Here is a 13,393-nt window from a genome sequence, read left to right as displayed (position 1 = left end):
GTTTGATATCAGCTCAATCTAGTCCAACATCTTTGCTAGATGTTATTTTCTTGTTGGCTAAACAATTAAATTCTAAGAGGGAAATTGGAAACAACAAAGGAAAGAACTGAATAAAATCATAGGTAGTCACTATCAGGAAACATTTGTTTAGGAGGAAAAGGTAGAATAGTAAAGTATGAAGGTTGACAAAATTACATCCTTAATCCCTAACTTAATGGGTTGTAGATCCCCATCACCTTTCCTATGCTCCATTTCTTAAAGAATAGCTATTGAACTATCAAATGACTTATATTATGTAGGATAGGGCTCCCTCATTACAAGAGCCTACCTAGTTTTCCCAAGCATTCCATAATTCTCTTGCAGTAATAAAAAATGTGTTATGTGAACTTTATCTTAATAATCTTGCAGTTCTAGATGACCAAGTTTGGAATTCCTTACTTTATGTTGGGGATATTCAACTTAGAGCCTTCATGTCCTAGATATAGAATGAAATTAGTTGGAACACTCAAGCTGAAGTATATAGAAATTTGGAGTCAAACATTCCCCTATTTCTAAGGCCTGAAGCCAAGGATCCTCAAACTCTCTATTATAACTGGTTAAAATAGCCCCCTCTAAATCAAGCAGCGAGATCATATATCCAATGAGGAAGGAAGCATTTGATGCATAAGAATAGATGGTGAATACTAAACTACCTAAGCCTAGAAATGCCATACATTGGCACTAGAATTGTTTATCTGGGGAGATGAGAAAGAGAGAACCACATTCACCTCTCAAATTTTCTATGGCAGCCTAGTGTGCTCCTTCATACATTTCTTTGAGAAGAGAGAGAGAGAGAGAGAGAGAGAGAGAGAGAGAGAGAGAGAGAGAGAGAGAGTTTGGATTCCATTAACCTTTCACCCTCTATTGTTAATGTCTCCATTACTTTCAAATTCATAAAATCTAGATAGTTTTAACATGTAGGTAGAAATGGATAGGTGGAAGAAACACAGGAAAATAAAAGGGTTCTATTGGAGTTTTGTAGAGGGAGCATTTGGACAAGGGTAGCTGCTAACAATAGGATGATAGCTAGATTAAAGAATTTCTTTGTTGTGGGACTAGCAAATGGGTAAGCTGAGGGGAATTATGAGTCAAGTTTATAGGATGTTTTTCTTAATGATTTTCTAAGTACAGACTTGAAAATCTTATATTTTTTTCATAAACATGATACAGTCTTTTATGTTTATCAGTTTTAACTATATGTATATTTGATGCTTAAAAAATTTAAAGGAAATACTGAATATATATCTAGATTAATTAAGTTCATGGTAAATGTGGTATATTTCTTCTCTAGCTTTAATGGGTAAACCTCTTGTAGTTGTGTGACAAGGCTACATTAAAATAGGGAAAACTTATTATGATCTATGCCTTGCATTCGTATTTTGGATTTTTTTGTGTTAACTTTTTATAGGAAGAATAAGTTAAGCAAGGAGCATAGACTAAAAGATGAGTGGGTCTTTCAAGGCAGGTGACTATTTTAGAGTTCATTATAGCTCCACTCCTTCCATCACTTTGCAATTGTTGATTCAGTCCAAGACAATCTAGTTGTAAAGCATTTCTATATTTCTAAAGCATTGAATGTGGCTTATTGTCTCGCATAAATGATGCTACCACTCTTGAAACTAAAATTTGTTATGTTATGTAATGGAAGACCTAGTTTTTAGGCATTTTGTTTTTACTATTTTCCTTTAAATAAGATGGAACTTATGCTTCTAGGCGAGTTAGATGTTCTGAGAAATTCATGTTGTAAGCAAGCAGTAGAGTAAAGCATTATTGATATTATATATTGCGTCCATGTTTTATTGAATGAATATATGATAGTTTTTCACTTCAATCTCTGAGTTATAATTCATTCATACTTTTGTGGGGGCCGACATGAGAGGTGAATTCCTTGTTCATGCTTATGTAGAATTTAGTTAATTTTTCTTTGAGTTATAAAGTATTGTTGTTCTTGCAGCCATTAGTAGCAGAACCATTGACTATATCCTACAACATAGGTTTATTTCTAGAGCATTATATATTTTCTATTATGTTTTCCCTTCAAGATTAGAAGTAATCTGTAAGTTTAGTTTTTAGTATAAGTTTCATGTAGCAACTACTTTAACCTTAGTAGTGATGACTATTGAGAAGAACTAAAGCATACACTTTGCAGTCACTGTCTCAAGTTCACATTCCCAAACTGATACATTAAATGAGTCGAGCATGATATTCTAAGTAGAAACATGATGAATTTTAAAAATGAATCATTGCTTGACAGTGTCCAATACTTGTGTTACTAGGATATTATTCTAACTAGGCAGTACTCTCATTTTTTTGATTGATGAAGAGGATTTGAATGAATGAGGTAAAAATAGTACCTAGAGAAAAGCTTGAGCTATGATATGAAAAGGAGTACAAGAATCAATTAAGAAAGTGATATTATAGTGCATTGATAATCTACCTAAGGTTGCAAAGGTTGGTTATCTTGAGTAAGTTTAGAAGAAAAAGATAAACAAAGTTTGTCTAGCAAGCTTGACTAAGTGGACAATAGGTGCCAAGAAAATTTAGTGCAAGCCAATAAAAAAATCAATTAGAGCCAAGCAAAGTCAATTTTAGTTTAAGCTAAGTAAAGTTTAGTTGATGTTAAGCACCACCAAACTTTAGTTAGTACTAAATATTTTGAAAGTGGATGTCAAGAAACATATTATGTGTTGAGCATTAGAAGCCAATTAATCCCAAGTATGAGCAGTAAGAGAAATATTGAGAATTTGATGAATCTAAGATGACAAGTTTGATTTTTTGTTGTGTGTTATCCATGTGGATGGTAAGATTGATGAGTTGGTGGCCCAAAATTCATAGTTAACCATTTTAAGGAGAATTCAAAGAGAATTGAAGGAGAAGTTCCTAGAAGGGAATAAAATGAAATGATGGGTAAATTTATTGCATCCTATCTAATCTAAGCTAACCCTAAAATGGATGATGGAGGTCGAATGACAAAATATCTTAAATCTCTATTTATAGAGATGGCTAGTTAGAAGAAAGGGTTATCATGTGTGAGAACCTAAGGAAGACATGGAGTCTAGGGTATTTGATTCATTCAATAAGCTAAGAGAAGAAATTGCATTGGCAAATGTTGTCACAAAATCTTGCACCCTTGTCTAAAGTCATACCTAAGGACAACCTCATGAAACATGCAAACAACCCCCAAGTTGTGGGACTTGAACTATGAGGTTGAGTCTCCAAAGAAGGTCACCTTCCTATACTATTAGAATGTACTTAAACTATTCTTGTAGAGAAAAGGCAGAAGGAATACATGAAAGCAACTACCTAATCTATTCTAAAGAGGTGATGCACCAAAATAGGGGTTTACAAACTAGTCTCTACCCATACATGTATAGTGTTATTATTATGACAGTCCAAAGATTTATGGATTCAAACTTTGCTTTAGTCTATAAACTACACAAAAATCAAACAACCAGATGAATGACATAAGGAAAATGCTTCACTTTTTATTATTCATAGGATAAAGAGATATAAAGAATGTAGATTATAGATATTTAGAACATGTTGAAGAGATGTAAACAAGCTTACATAGAATGATGATGGTTGAAAGAGATAAGGTAGAATGTCATTTATCTCAAAGGAAAAAGGAAATATTAAAGTAGCATACCAAAGCAATACTAGAGAAAACATAGAATATCCAACCACTAGAAACTGTATAATATTTGCCTTTATAGTGCCAACATAACTTGGATGACTTTCTTCATAAGACAAAAATCAACCACTATAATCAAGTATCTAGGGAATAATCACTACAAAATATTGAAAGATCTTACTATTACATAAATCCATGCATGAAAGGATCACTTCCTCACCAAATAGATCTCTGAGAGGCTAGGAGAAATAGTCATTTAATCTTTGACTTAATGAATGGATCAACAAATGACAATGAATTATTTATTTTGCATTTATCAAGCCTAGCGATTGATGAGAGTAGTTATAGGAATTCGAAAGATCAAATTCATCATTCAAGGAACTACTTTTGCTGCCATAAACTTCCAACTCGATCATAACCCTTGGTCAATTGAGGTTTAACCATTATATCCTACTATGTGGACCAAACATTTCTCATGATTATGTCACCTTGTCAGTGATTCATGTTGGAATCACAATAGAAAAGGTGAACCTCTCAAGGGAGTGAATCAATGCTTTAAACTTTGACTCATAAAACATTCACCACACATCCATCTCATACATTCAATAAGTAAATTGATACATCATGTAAAGCATGTATATCTAAAGTATGTAAACAAATAAGCATTCACACATACATGACATCATATATGATTACCCAAAAACCCTCCAATGAAAAGGTAAAATTGGGGTGGGCATGACACCCACAAAACTTCGCTACTTCAGTAATAAAGTGTATCTAATGAAGGTTACAATGTTTGATGATGAAACATGATCTACCCTTTGAAAGCTCTACCCTGTTAAAGACTTACAAAGCCTCTTAGGTCTTACATTGGAAAATGATTTCAACACCCTGTTAAAAGTGTGCCTTGTTAAAGGACTTCAACTCATAATAAAGTAAGCACCTTGTTAGAGGATTTAAATATAGCCTGTTAGGACTACTCTATTAAGAGATTTAACTGATTCATCTATTAGAATGTCTTAGCATTGATCCTATGGTTAGCACACTATTGATTTATGATAGATCACCTCTAAACTGATGTATTCTTGATCCTTCTTGATAAAATTTCTCTCTGGTATTCAGTATTTCCTTCTTCAGTTCTCCTTTAACTGATTCTACAATGAAATTTTAGATGATAATACCTTGGTCACCATGAATGTCCTAGTTTGTGCATGAAAAACTCTCCTTTATCATTCATACATTCCATTTCACACTCACAAGAAGTTTAGGGTCTATCCTCTTCAAAAAGACCTAGGTGACTTAGGTTTAGGTATGAATCAACAACTATAATTCACCCATATTGCCACTTAAACCTTCCATCTGCCTGATTGGATGCATGTAATTCATAGAGATTCCAACATAAGATTCATCTTTATCACCAAAATATTGTAATTCAATCTATAAGTCAGCTCAAAAATGGTTTACGTAGTACTTTGTGCCAATACAAACAACTATGGCAAAACTCTGTTACTCGACATCTGAATGACTCGGCATGCACTACTTGGTCGAATCTTGAATTACTCGGCATATACTTTCTGCTTGGCACTTGAGTGATCAAGATATGAGTGACTCGACACTCACTATTGACTCGACATGCTCTAACTTATACATGTTGTGCTCGACATATAATACTTGTTGAACATGAACTAGATAAATGACTTAAGTATATAGAGACTCGCTTGTCAAAACCAATCTGAGATCAATAATCTTCTCCTTTGACATGAGTGTCAAAAACACTTGGACATGCATTAATTCTTTTATTCTTATGATCATAACATGACTCTTATTTGGTTTCTATAAAAAATTTCAAAAATATCAAAATTTTGCAACAACTTATATCACAAAATACTCTTCCCTTTATATTTAAAAGAAGTGTGATAAAAATTTTGTTTTATTTAAGTTATTTTACTTGATTAGTTCACTCTTATAGATATTGTAAGAGAAATGATTTAATACATGAACACATTCTAATAGTTTGCTACAAGAGTTTTTAATATAATGTTCATAATTATTAATTTAACATTTTTTTACATTATTGTTCATGTCACATTAACTATACAAATATAAATGCCTCCTGATTATGACCAGTTCCCTTACTTTTTCTCTATATACCTTGTATGTACCTAGATACCAAAATGAAAATAAATTACCATTTCATATTAAAATTTTGAAAAGGTTGAATATAAAGACCTCAATTACCACGTCCATGGGAATATCTCAAAATGAGAATTCTCAACTACCATTCATTAGTTGGAACGTTGTAAAGAAATTAATATTTTTGTTAATCCTAACCTGGAACCAAAGACATTAGATTTCGGCGTGGCAAGAATGCTTAAATCAGAGCCTACATTTCTTCTGAAACTCCTGTTTAACGGTCGCTAAACTATGAATGAAGACCTGTTTTACATCCGTCAGGTGTGATCACGGCATTTTTTAAGGTCATAATTTCAATACATATCCTTCAATGCAGTGCAGGCATACTTCTTAACTGAACAACTTTTCAACGCCCCGCTTGCAGCTTTTCTCTATAGAGACATTTCAAAGCTTGACTAAAATAATTTTTTGTGGTCATAATTAATTTAGCTTTTCGAAATGTACATAAAGATAACTAATTTTTGCGTGGTTGAACAGGCAAATGCATCTCCCCCATTCTTAAAAATTGAATGAATCAACTACTTATCGCATTCACATTAAATTAAATAGCCCTGTTTGTGAAAGAATTGTTAAGGGGGAGACAAAATGCAGATCGTCTATAATGAGAAGTATCCAAAGTTGGTCTGTGTTGTTCTGTTATCATATATTTTTTGCAGTGCAGCGCAGAACTGCAGCAAGAATAACGCAAGCACTGAATTCCAGAATAATCTTGAAATAGTTTTTGATAATCTTGTGGACAATACATCATCTTCAAATGGTTTCAATACCTTATCCTATGGCCAAAGTCCAGACACAGTTTATGGTCTCCTCCAATGTAGGGGAGACGCAACTGCGGAAGAATGCCTCAGCTGTTCACAAGAAGCAAACAGCTCCATGCCCAGTGCTTGTAAAAATGTACGCAGCGATAGATCTATGCTAGACAAATGCTTCGTACGCTATGAGAACTATTTCTTCTTCGGAGAACTAGATACCAATACACAAGTTGCTTATAATACAGCGAAGGTTACAGATGAGCCTGAGGAGTTCAAGGCAGCCGTTAAGGAGCTTTTCAGCAATCTATCTGAAAATGCTATCCAATCCCCAACACGATACTCTTCTGGATCAAAACCCACCACTACATTTTATACGATAAACGGCCTGCTGCAGTGTTGGATGGATTTAACTTCTGTTGACGACTGCAATACATGCTTGAAATACGCAATTCGTCAGCTGTTGGATGCGACGTTCAGGGCCGATGGACCTTTTCAGGGAGGAGTTGGCTGGTGCGGAAGTTGCATTGCTCGTTTCGAAACGTATTCCTTCTTTCATCCCGCCCCTCCACCGCCACCGTCTCCCGTTCAACCGCTTTCTCCACCATCGTCACCGCCGCCGACTAGTAATATGCTTCTCAATTATCTTACAAGTTAATTTCATTCTTTATCGCAATCTATCGAATTCTACAACAATGAAAGTGACTTTAATATTTAATTAGTAGAGAAGTGTTATGGCTGCTGTTTCTAGTGCATTTTTATTGTTTCTTGATAACCTTTAAATGACCAGTATCAAATGACCAGATTAGGGTTTAATATTGTGCTTTGTGAACTTAACGTTCCCTATATTTTCCTTGAGTACTGACCGCTCACATTTATCTTCTGTGCAGAGAATTCATCAAATAATCTCGGTATGGCCGTGTGTATTTCAGGCGGCTTGTTGGTCATGTTACTGTTATGCATCTTTGCAATCCAAAGAAAACTCAAGCCCGGCGCATTATGGAAGCCAGCCATCTTAAGGAAAGGTACATTTGCAGGAATATTTGGTTGAATTTTTTGTATACGTTTTTATAAACAATGTTTCTCTTCGTTATCTTCAAATTGTTGTGACTAACATATCATTTTCATTTCCACTTAGATGAAAATTTGTTATTTTCCCTTTCTTATATTGCATTTGGATCAGAGATATTTATTAAAAGTTGTTAGTTTTCTTCTTATCCAGGGAATCTAGATGGTGAACTAGATTCAGAGATTGGCGAGGAGCCTGAGATAATCTTTAATTTGGAAAATATCAAGACTGCAACTTGCAACTTCCATGAAGATAACAAGCTTGGAGAGGGAGGCTTTGGTTCTGTATATAAGGTAAGATCATTATTTTAACAACAATTAAAATATGATAATCAAGAGTTGAACTGGTTTCTTTTTTTTGGAAGTTTCAATTTTGGTAGTTGGTCTTTATTCATAAAACTAGAATTCTTGTGTAGGTCTGTTTTTAATTTGATTTTGATGACAAATTTCTATACAACTTTAGATTTTTCCAAAGAAAAAAAAGAAAAGAATAAATTAATAGTTAAGTTACATAATTCAAATATTTTATAATTATTGTGTATTGATTTGGCTTTGAGAGATCTGTAAACTGTTCTCCACATTATAAAATAGATAAAAAAAGAAATAAATAAAAATTTTATGTAACTATAATATTTTATCTTTTTTTCTAATTTGCATGCAGTTTTAGATTTTTCCCAAGTACAAATGTTTTTCATAGTTATCCTAATCTGAAATAATTTTATTCATTCTTTTGATTTTGAGAATACACATAGACTAAGTTTTAGATTTTCTCAAATAATTACAAATACTTTTCTGCACTGTCATTGTTTCAAATAAATTTGTTCAAATATTTAATTTTATTAAAATTCCTTCTAATTTTTATTAAGAATTTGTCTATAATCTAAAATTTTAACATATAAATATAAGTTATTATATCTACTCTTATTATTTCTATATATTTGTTCAAATATTATCTGGGGTGTGCTATTCACAAACTTCAATAATGATCTAGTCCATGATTTATTTATTTTTTGAGAAAAATGTCAGAAAAGTCAGTAGAAAATTATATTAAATATAACACAAGAGGCACATAGTCAATCAGAAAGAATAAAAAATAGACCTCAGAGAAACCGCCCAACCTTAGTTAAAGTCTTTTGATTTTTATAGAGTCCATAGCTTTGAGTTTTAACATATAATAAAAAATTATTAGGTGGGCTCATTGTTTTCCATTTATTTGTAAAAATATTTATTCCAATCTGTATTAGCTACTCTCTGAGTATTAGAATATTCTCCATACATGAAATAACTTTTACCACATAAAGCTAGAACTTTATTTTATGTAGGCTTTTGAAAAATATAAATCACCTATGACAGGTATTTTCTAGAGGTTTCTTAAAGTTTGTAAGTATGTAAGCATTTAACCATTAGATCTATGCCTGATCATTGTGGATCATGAGCAGATGTGAGGTTTTCAACATTGCTGTAAGACTAAATATATTATATATCTCTGTATTTATTTCAGACTCTGTCTAGAGTCTTTATCAACACTCCATCCACCACCTACTATTGGATGGTTCTATTTTTCAAAGAAAATAAAAGTGAGGAAAGCCACTGCAAAGATTAAATTAAATATAAAACAAGGAAAAAATAGTTAATCAGAAATAGAAGATAATGATAGAGACCACCCAAGAATCTTGGAAGAACAGAGCATAAATTCTAGTTATTCCAAATCCAAAGCCATAAGCTATTATACAACTCTAAATCAGATGTTTTACAAAATTCATCCTCGAAAGATATACTCAGATATGTTACTTTTAATCAATTCTAAAGAGAGATAAATTGTTTTGATTTTCTAGCCAATCATTTGGGAAATGGGAGGAACTTATACTCTGATAATCCTTTTCTGCGGGAGAGTTGGTGGATCTATTGATTATTTAATAGGTTTTTTTTGTCATAGATAGTCTCTACCATTATAATGTGATTTTGAGTTCCCTGGCCTGGTGTTCATCGATAAGTAGAAATTTAGTTAGTATATTTGCTAACCTATTTTTTAGGGGCTACACTTTTAAAATTATATTTGTTAACCCACTTTGGAGAAGATTTTTCCTAGCTGATCTCATAAATTATTTTGTAGTTGAGAGCTTAGTACTAGATTTCTTTGCAAAACATAGTAAGTTTTTAAATAAATTTCCAATGTTATCTTTCAAAAGTGTTCAAAAAGAGCTAGGGCATTAGCGAATTGAATAGTTATCCTTGTTATGTTGTGTGACCCCTCTCACAGTAGAATTCATGCTCTATTATATTAGATCTAATTATAAGGATTGTAGGGGCTGGATTATAACTTTGCCTAATAGATATCTAGAGATCAAAGTGGGTGGTTAGTTAAAGAAACATTCGTATTCACTTGAGCCACAATATCTTCAAACAATCTTTCTTCAATCCCCAATACATACATTTGAGGGAATCTAAGGCCCCTGGAACATCCCAAAATTACTGATCTAAATTAAACGAGGGGTAACCCAAAATTTTTAATCTAATACTCTTTCCCGTACATTAGCGTCTCCAACTTGTAATGAGTTCTCTAAGATACATCCACACTCAATGAATCCTGTATAAATACCGTCCATAACAGCTCAAATATTGTCGACAAGTTTCTGAGAAAGAAATTTTTACTTGAATCTTATACGAATCATTGAGCAATCCAATTTGCTTTAAATTTGTTACCAAGGTTTTTATCTTAGTCCTTAGTAAGTCATTTAATAATGCCATTGTTAATATTGTTTGAGAGTAAACCCTTGTGGATAATCTCCAATTATATTTGGAAAATATCATTGCTTCTCGAATAATTATTTATAGTTTTCTCAGACTTTCAGGTGGCAACCCATAAAATTTAGGCGAGTCATTACTTTTAACTGCTTGAATAGAAAAAGTTTCACAGAAGTTAATAGCAATATCACATTCTTGACTATCTCCCACAAGAGAATAACACACAATTGAATCTATATTATTTTGGATTGAACACACAAATAACTTTTTGATGTAATGATCAAAGATCAATTGATGCGAGTCTTTTCTTTTTCAGAGCGCAAAGCTTTTTGTGGGTACTTGGCATTTGTATTATTTTAAATATTAATACATGTAAGTTTTTAGAATGTATAAACATTATATTTAAAGATAAAATTGTTAAATATTCAAAGTTAACATACCTTTTAATTTAATTTTATATTTGGTGTATGATATTTAAAGAAGACCAATTTATATATACTAGTAGTCTTTAACTAGAAAACTTAAACATCATAAAATAACACTTTGATTCCTAAAATAAAGTATTAAATAATCAGAAGTGACTTACTTTTTAGACTTAGTCTTTCGTCAAAACCATTGTCTTTAGCTTGAACATCATTAGTTTCTTCTCAATGATCTTTTTCCTCCATTATAAGAAATTTGAAAGCATATTTTTCTCAAATAAGAGTTCTACATTCCTTAAATGTTTATAGTGTGACAGAAGTTCAATATTGAAGTGTTTTCTTTTATGTCAGGGGACCATGCCTAATGGAAAGCAAATAGCAGTAAAGAGGCTATCCATACAATCATCGCAAGGGAAGAAGCAATTTCTAAATGAGGTTAAGTTGGTGGCAAAAATTCAACATCGTAATCTTGTGAATCTGCTTGGATATTGTGCAAAAGGAGCAGAATGTTTGCTTGTTTACGAGTTCTTGCCTAACAAGAGCCTTGACAAAATACTATTTTGTAAGTCAATTTTTGCTAAATACTAAACACTTATCATATAATATTTTTTTTTTAGTTAAGAGTCACTTATTATGGGTTATGGATTTAAGAGTCACTTACTATGGGTTATGGATATAGACCCTCAGCGGAGCCAAGAACTTGACTGGCCAAAGTGTTTGAATATCATACTTGGTGTAGCATGTGGGCTTCTTTATTTACACCAAGATTCTCAATTGCAGATCATTCATTATGATATCAAAGCGAGCAATATTATGCTTGACGAAAAAATGCAACCAAAGATTTCAGATTTCGGTCTAGCAAGGTTGTTTAATTCAGAGGAGACTCATGTCAATACAATGGTTGCAGGCACATTGTAAGAATTTAAATTTTTTTACATAAACATAATAGTTTAGTTAAGTTTATCAAATTTCTATAAACATTTAATTTTTTTGAGATCTATCGTATGACTATTCTTATCATCAAGATTATACTACATATCTATAAAGAAGATCATTTTCCTTTGCTTAGGGCTGATGACAGATTATAAAGTAAGATTTCAAAAATTGATACCAAAAACTGTCACACAATCAATCTTAAAAAAATAATTTTTTATTAGTTTTTTTCTCCTTCAACAACATGTTAATTTAATAATTGTTCTCAATTATGCAGGGCCTATATGGCACCAGAGTATGCTTTTAATCGTCATCTATCAAAGTTGATGTATACAGTTTTGGTGTTGTAATTTTAGAAATCATTTGCAGAAGAAAGAACAATGATAGTAGATTATCCGAGGAATTTCAAAGTCTCTTGGAATGGGTAAGGTAAACCTAAGTTAGGAAAATATAGTTTATTTTATATATGTGAATTCTTATGTGATTATTATGCAAGTATGGAGATATTACAAAGAAGGAAATATCATTGAGATAATTGATAAATCCATGTTAAATTGTTACTCCGATGAACAAATTGATAGATGCATTCATGTGGGCCTTTTATGTACACAAGCAAATCCAGTGCTTCGCCCACCAATGATAAATGTATATGCAATGCTTTCCAATGCTTCTGTCACCAACTTACCAAATCCTACAAAACCTACTTATCTCAGCATTACACAAGATAATGTTCCACGACATGCATCAACATCAACATCTGCAAGCACAACCTCATCTACTCTATCTATTGCTCATTTGGCTTACACATCTATCAATGATACATCAATAACCGATTTGGGCCCAAGATAATTTCGTGACTTTTTCTAGTGTAATGATAATACCAAACTATGCGAGACAAATCCTTATGATACTGAATTGCAATAATTTTTCTATTATGGCGTCCATAAATCAACAAATATTAAATTAACTTATGATAGATCTTTATGTTTTTCATGAATATACGCCTTTTCTCGTGCCATTATTATCATTTCTTTCTACTTATTATTTTATTTATTGAGAAAATAATAAAGTATTATTTTTAATACTATCGTTTATAATTAATTGACCTTAATTCTTAATTTTTAAAATAATGAATATGATTACATTTTTTATTTCTATATAAATTTTTTAGAAAAGAAATGTGGAATATTTTGAAGTTTTTAATATTAATTGATATTATTGTCTAATTAGTTAATATTAAGTAAATTCTCTATGTCAGCTTCCAACTACCTTCTATTTATAAGTATTTTAACAATTAATTGATCAATATTTTTACTCTCAAAAAAAGTATAAGAAATTAAAATCCAAGTGTTTAGTCTTATAATGCAAGCAATTGCAATTTGGTTGTTTGTTATCTCATTGTATTTGATATGGGAAAAGGTGTTGGGATAATATGAATCACATGATTTTACGAGACTACCTGTAGAAATTGTCTTATGATTCTTACCACTTATGTTTTCAGTCATTTAACAATATAATAGGCTCAACCATAATTAGTTTTTCCACTTGCATAAATTAATTTCCATTCAATTCCATACATGTGTTAATGTTTACAATATAAGTGCTTCTAGATG

The 13,393-nt window shown here is 31.8% G+C and overlaps 1 pseudogene; it reads left to right on the top strand.

Annotated features, from left to right (window-relative positions):
* Window positions 1-6,448: 6,448 nt before the first annotated feature.
* On the top strand, window positions 6,449-12,756 carry LOC149531161 (cysteine-rich receptor-like protein kinase 15; annotated as a pseudogene).
* The last annotated feature ends 637 nt before the right edge of the window (window positions 12,757-13,393 follow it).

The sequence above is a fragment of the Cupressus sempervirens genome, chromosome 11, assembly GCF_028749045.1.
Source record: "Cupressus sempervirens isolate cs-2001-9-10 chromosome 11, ASM2874904v1, whole genome shotgun sequence".
Taxonomy (NCBI): domain Eukaryota; kingdom Viridiplantae; phylum Streptophyta; class Pinopsida; order Cupressales; family Cupressaceae; genus Cupressus; species Cupressus sempervirens.
This window is presented reverse-complemented; position numbering and strand designations above follow the sequence as displayed.